At 36.8% G+C, this 6,591-nt stretch overlaps 1 pseudogene; it reads left to right on the top strand.

Moving 5' to 3' along the window:
* Positions 1 to 5,569: 5,569 nt before the first annotated feature.
* Positions 5,570 to 5,748, top strand: LOC132022241 (NADH dehydrogenase [ubiquinone] 1 beta subcomplex subunit 1-like; annotated as a pseudogene).
* The last annotated feature ends 843 nt before the right edge of the window (positions 5,749 to 6,591 follow it).

Below are 6,591 nucleotides of genomic sequence, written 5' to 3'. Positions count from 1 at the left end.
CATATCTTCTTATATCCTTATCCATTCATCCATTGACAGGCACTTATCCTGCCTGTTGTGAATAATGCTACAATGAACACGGGGCTCCAAATATCACTTTGATTGTCTGTTTTCATCTGCTTTGGGTATACATCCAGAAGTACTATTGCTATATCATGTGTTAGATCTTTCTAAAATTTTTTGTGGAAGTTTTTTTGTTTGTTTATATCAACTTCAATTCTTTTATTTTCATCCATTGTATTTTTATATTTAACTTGTATCTTTTGTAAACTATTGGTTTTGTTTTATTAATTCTGACACACTTTGTCTTTCAATTGAGCATTTAAAAATTACCTTTAATATGTTAATATATTTTGGTTAATATATTCCAACTTACTATTTACTTTCTATTTTTACAACTTATTTCATATTCCTTTTGTCTTCTTTCCTGATTTCTTAACCTCTTTTGGATTAATCACTCTAAAAAATACTTCTATATTTTTCTGTGATCTTTTATTATTCTCTTAAGGATATCATGTTGGAAACCAATATGCATTCTTGATTCATTGCCTTTGTCAATTCAAGCTGCTTTTGCAAAGTACCATAGATTGGGTGGTTTATGAAAAACAGAAATTTATCTCTTACAGCTTTGGAGGTTAGAAGTCTGGGATCAGTGTACCAGTGTAGTCAGGGTATGATGAGAGCCCTCCTCAGGGCCCTTGAGCCCTATTAATTCTTCAAAACTCTACCTCTTAATACCATCACATTGGGAGTTAGTATTTCAACATAGGAACTTTAGGGAGGACAAAAACCTTTCAGTCTATAACACTCAGTGTGATATCATATTTTATCACTTCCCAGATAGATAAAAGCAAACTTTCTTTATGAAATAGTTGAAATAATTATATAGGGATTGTACATGAATGAACTTGCTCAAGCCATAGTCTGGCAAGGAACTCATTCAAGTTCTTTCCGGAAAAAAATTAAATGCCTACTCTGTATTATCCACTATGCTAGTGGTATAAAATGAATCAATTATCCAATATTTCTTCGGCCCTTTCATGTTCTGGGCATTGGTGCTAAGGATACTGAGATGACGAAAACTTGACATGATCCCTTTGCTTCACACCTTTAATATAAAGTCTAGTGAGAAGTGAATCGAAGTCCAAAAAAAAAGTATGTAAGTACTTTTGGTAATGAAAGAAATGCAAGTAATATAATGGTGTTGTTATTACAAACACTTTACTGATATGGATACTAAAAAAAGATAGGTTTAAATGTTTTGCCTAGAAGGGTCGCCTGGGTGGCTCAGTGGGTTAAGCCGCTGCCTTCGGCTCAGGTCATGATCTCGGGGTCCTGGGATCGAGCCCTGCATCGGGCTTTCTGCTCAGTGGGGAGCCTGCTTCCTCCTCTCTCTCTCTGCCTGCCTCTCTGCCTACTTGTGATCTCTGTCTGTCAAATAAATAAATAAAATCTTAAAAAAAAAATGTTTTGCCTAGGAAAGGAGCTTTGGGAATGCAAGAGAGCTTATCAACTGATTCTACCTAGAAGAACTGGGGAAGGCTTCATGAGGAAGGATGTCATGGGAACTGGGAAGACATGGTTGGCCTGGCATTCAGGGAATGTAGCCTGTGAAATATCACCACTGGGCACATATGGGCATGTCTGTGACAGTAAGCCATGTTCAGAGAAAGATGAAGAATCTGGTTTGTTGAGAACTCAGGGTTTTAAAGGAAAGCTGTATTTCTGAAGAGAAAAATACAGCATCTAAACTATTCTGATCAGCACTGATAATCTGTCTCTCCTACCTTCTATAGTCATATCTATCACTTACAGAAGACTTATCGTGTGCCAGGCAGTATAGTAAGTGCTTTGCATGTGTTAATTGATTTTGGACTCAGAAGAAATCCTGTTAAGTATAAACTAGAAAAGAAGCAACAACTGAGGTACAGAGTAGATGGGTAACTTAGTCAAGGTCACACTTGGTAATTGGTAGAGCTATTAAGATTGGATGTAGCTTTGCTCTTAATTTTTGTACATACTGAGTCTCTGTTCTCTTACAGTCCAGCATTGTTAGGTGTGTCATACATAATAGATATATACTATTACATTATACATATGTAATATTTTAATACACTTAATGTTAGGCACAGCATGTACTATATTAGGTGTATACTATATATTAAAAGACTCAGCATTGCTAGGTATATTATATACATGAAAAGATCTTACTCCCCAGCTGAAATGTAAATACCTCAGGGACAGATACTTTTGTCTATACTGCACTGGCATCCTTGTAGTGATTTTTAGAGAAGTAGGTCTTTATGTAGTTGGTACTTGTAGAATGAAGGATTATATATTGAAGAATGGTGGATGTCTGATATATTACGCAAATTAGGATGCGTATACGCACATTCTGATTTGTATATATATTTAATATTAATATAATGCTAAAATTGGTTAAAATTAATAATATAAATATTATATTAAAATGTAGATATATTTAGAATTGGCTTTGTATATAATACATATATATATGTATATATATATATATATATATATATATACCAACCCTAAATACATGTTCATTTTCCATTTGAATGATTTAATGTCTTTTATCATTAAGAATTGAGTAAACATTTCTGATTAATGGATTCTCAGTAAAGAGCTCACTTTCTAAGGTCTGGTAGAAATTATGACAATCAACTAAAAAAAGAAAACCCTAATTTATGAATATTTTAAAAATCTATGTTTTGTATTGACATATAGCCCACTTGTCCCCAAAATAATTTTACCATGGCTTAGAGCATATGTAGTACATGCTCTCTTTATGGTATATGAATAGTTTGTATGTGTGTGTGTGTGTGTTGAGTAACACAAAGTCCTATTTTGCACTCAAACCCAAGCCTGACTGCCTGAGAGCTAGGTTGAGTGGGGATAAGGGTTTCCCACTTTTGAGGAATAAATTCATTTTCTGATTGTCAGAATCTTTCACAGCACTGCCTCATTCTCGTATCAGTTCTTCCTCTTTCCCCACACAGGCAAGACTTCTTGCCCTCCACCTTTACACCAGTGCCTCCTCAACCAACCCGTGTTAGACAAAGTAGTGTTCCAGGGAACACTCCTTTGCTAGCTAACTGGTTGACCGTTTTCACCATGAAGTAGACAGGAAGCTGAGAGACCTGGGTCAATACTTTGTTTTAGGACATGGAACAAATGACATTTCTTATGCTTGGGTCTTATTTTTCTTATCTGTAAAAGGAGGAGTTTATACACCAAATGTATTTTAACATCTAAGTTTTTCTGAGAAGGGAAATGAGTACTGTGAATTAGTTTCTTGTTAAAAGAACAAGTTTGCCTTTAAAAATCAGACACACTATAAATATTAATAGTCGGACACATCTGGATAGTGTTGGAGACAGTTCTCCGTGGGTATAGGACCCTCGTAGGCATGGTTGAGATTTGCACATTGACCTCATCCTGGTGCCTGGAGTCCTCTTGATGTAGCCTTAATTATATGCTGTGTGAGTTAAATTGAAGGATTTGGCTCCTAGTTCTGTCAGATTATTCAGAGTGGCTGGCAGTGGCATATTCATGGGGAAATTCACACATGCTAAGATGATATGGAAAAGAGGGCTAGATGTTATAGGAGATACTTCTCTGTGTCTTTCTCATGTTTCTCCTGCATGTCTTATAAGAGAAGAATGGCACTGTCTGTAATTTTTGGACTATCTTTTTAAGAATGTACACTGAAAAAGCTTAGAAGGTGGAGATAAGGATTCCCTCCAGAACACAGAGCAGGCAGGCATGCACGCTGCCCACTATAGAAGGCTTAAGTTTCCTGTGACATAACCCACAGTGCATGCAGGGCTCATGTGGCCCTCTTTGTGCTGCCCTAGGGAACAGGGGTTTAGATAACTAACACACTCACAGTGCCGGTCCTCTGGCTACTGCTACTGTTCTGAATAATAAATTGTCTCCCATCTCTGAATCAAGAGTTTTGTGCCAGCATCCATGACACTGTGGCAAACTTAATTACTAGCTTGAAGTAGGATAACATTTTAGACCCTTTACAGTTCTTGAGAAATAGAATTTTAGGGTTTCTTTCTATGTCCCTTTTGACCTGTCTTTACCCATTCCTTTCTGGAAATGAGACCTGTAAGGATTTGAATAACAGGGCCAATGTTTCACAACTAACTGGTATCAAATGAGAGACTAAAGTCTAGATTTCATGACCTTTGGTCCTGGACTATTTGCACTAAAGTGTTTTCAATCTAAATAGATACGGGAAACACCCATGCTGTGCAACAGTTGAAACTTTTAATAACTTCTGCGCTCTTACCTGCTGGTTAAAAGCCCTCCGTATGTGAGTAGTCTCTAGAACCGTGCAATTAATTAAATGTGAATTTAATAGATACTTTGGTAAGGTACTTATACATTTAAAGGAAAACACTTTTAAAGAAAAAGATGAAACACTACACTAAAAACCACTCATGATCTAAGTAAAAAAGCAACATCTTAGTGAAAACAGAGTTTGTGTTACAGTACAAAAGTGATGTGACAAATGGTACCGCTAAATCTTTGCTAGCGTTCGTTTGTTCTTTTGGCAATTTTGCACAGACTCGATAAGTGGTTAGTAAAATGTTTATGCATCCAATATGAATAATCTGAAGGCTTCTCATAGAATTTCCCTAAATTTTGTGCTGTTACGAACCTTCAGTTTCTAATTGAAGTCAGAAATGCATTTGTGTATAACTAGTAAGAGAATCAATTAAGGAGTAAAGACTAGAAACATCTTTTGTGATATCTGAGACTGGATAGTAAGTGACGCACTCTTATCAGAATAGAAATGACACAGAGATAAGGGACTGGGTCCACCATCTCTTCACCCACTCCCCATTCTCATACACCCTGTGGGTATAAATCAGAGCCTCTGTTTTGTTTTGTATTTTTCTTGTGTGTTGCTTTTCCCCCTCAGAGAGTCTTTGCTCACTCATGTGTCAGTTTTGCAGTGAAAGACAAAGATATTCTCAATACCCACCCACCCCATCCTCCCCACCCCCAAAACAAATTTCACTCTTCAGGTTTGCAGATACCTGATATTCTGCCTTTTATGGTTTATGCAAATTAGGAGTATTGTCTCTATAAAATCCAAGTGCATATCCTTACCCTCCAGGAAAATTTCAGTTTCTCCAGCTGCAGTTGTTCCAAGTTTATTGTTTTTTTTTTTTTTTAAGATTTTATTTATTTATTTGACAGAGAGAGAGAGATCACAATTAGGCAGAGGGAGAGAGAGGGAAGAAGACTCCCCGCTGAGCAGAGAGCCCAGATGTAGGACTCGATTCCAGGACACTGAGATCATGACCTGAGCTAAAGGCAGAGGCTTAACCCACTGAGCCACCCAGGCACCCCAAGTTTATTGTTTTTTTAATCAACTATATCTGAATAACTGTCTCTGTTTCTAATTTAATAATATACACATTTATATGATGCTACGATTTAAGGATTTCCTTGTAAATTAATTTGGGGGGCTGTGCTCACTGCTGCCCTTGGTCCCTGGGTTCCTTGTTCACACTAGTACCAAGCAATCATGATGAATTTACTTCAGATTGCATGTGACCATTGGGTTCATAGACTCTCCCCTCTGGGATTTGCCTTTGGATGTTATCTAGACAGAAGAAAATGATGAAAAGCTAACTGCTTTCTGGAACAAGAGTATGTTATTTAAAGAAGGAATTGAAACCCAGTGATGACGTTACCAGAAAGTAAAGGCTATGGCTGAATTACGGAATATTCACATTTTGTGAATGATGAGAGAAATAAAAACGTTAATTATTTTGTAAAAATATTAATTAAATTAAAATTAATTCATTTGGGGCTACTGCCTAATAAGGGTTTAAAACCTTAGAGTTTTCTTTCTCTGTCTCTCTCTCTCTATATATGTGTGTACACACACACACAGACACGCACGGACACCTTTCCTGCCTCACCTCTTGCAACCTGGAAATTGCCCCTCCTTCACCCAGGGGAGGTCTGGACACTTATTTTCTAGAGAGTTTAAATGAAAAGAAGGTGATTGAGGCACAAAAACATGGGAACATAGAGATCCAACACAAAAACAAGGGAGTTAAGTAAAAGCCTAACCCAAATAATGAGGCCATAGGGACATTATTCTACCTACCATATTTATATTTTGAATTTGGGAATCTCCATTAATGGAAAGGTAAGCTGGTAGTATTCACTACTTTTTAAAGAATTTATTTATTTGAGAGAGATTTTGAGAGACAGAGCCTGAGCACAGGGGAGAGGGAGAAGCCGGCTCCCTGCTGAGCAGGGAGTAGAACATGGGGCTTGATCCCAGGACACTGGAATCATTACCTGAGCTGAAGGCAGAGCAACTGAGCCATCCAGGCACCCCAGCTGGTGGTATTTACTAAAAACTTATGCTCAGACTGGACTGATACTTGTTAAAAATACATTCTACTAGAAAAATTACTTACCTGGTTTTATAGTAGGTTATTAATTTAAAATATTTAAAAATATTTAATAATATGTCAAGATGTTCTTTACATTGAGGACATATGGAAATGAAGAAAGTTTTTGTTGAGGAAG

This window comes from Mustela nigripes, chromosome 7 (genome assembly GCF_022355385.1).
Source record: "Mustela nigripes isolate SB6536 chromosome 7, MUSNIG.SB6536, whole genome shotgun sequence".
Lineage (NCBI taxonomy): Eukaryota > Metazoa > Chordata > Mammalia > Carnivora > Mustelidae > Mustela > Mustela nigripes.
Note: the sequence above shows the minus strand (reverse complement) of the source record. Positions and strands in the feature narration are given on the sequence as shown.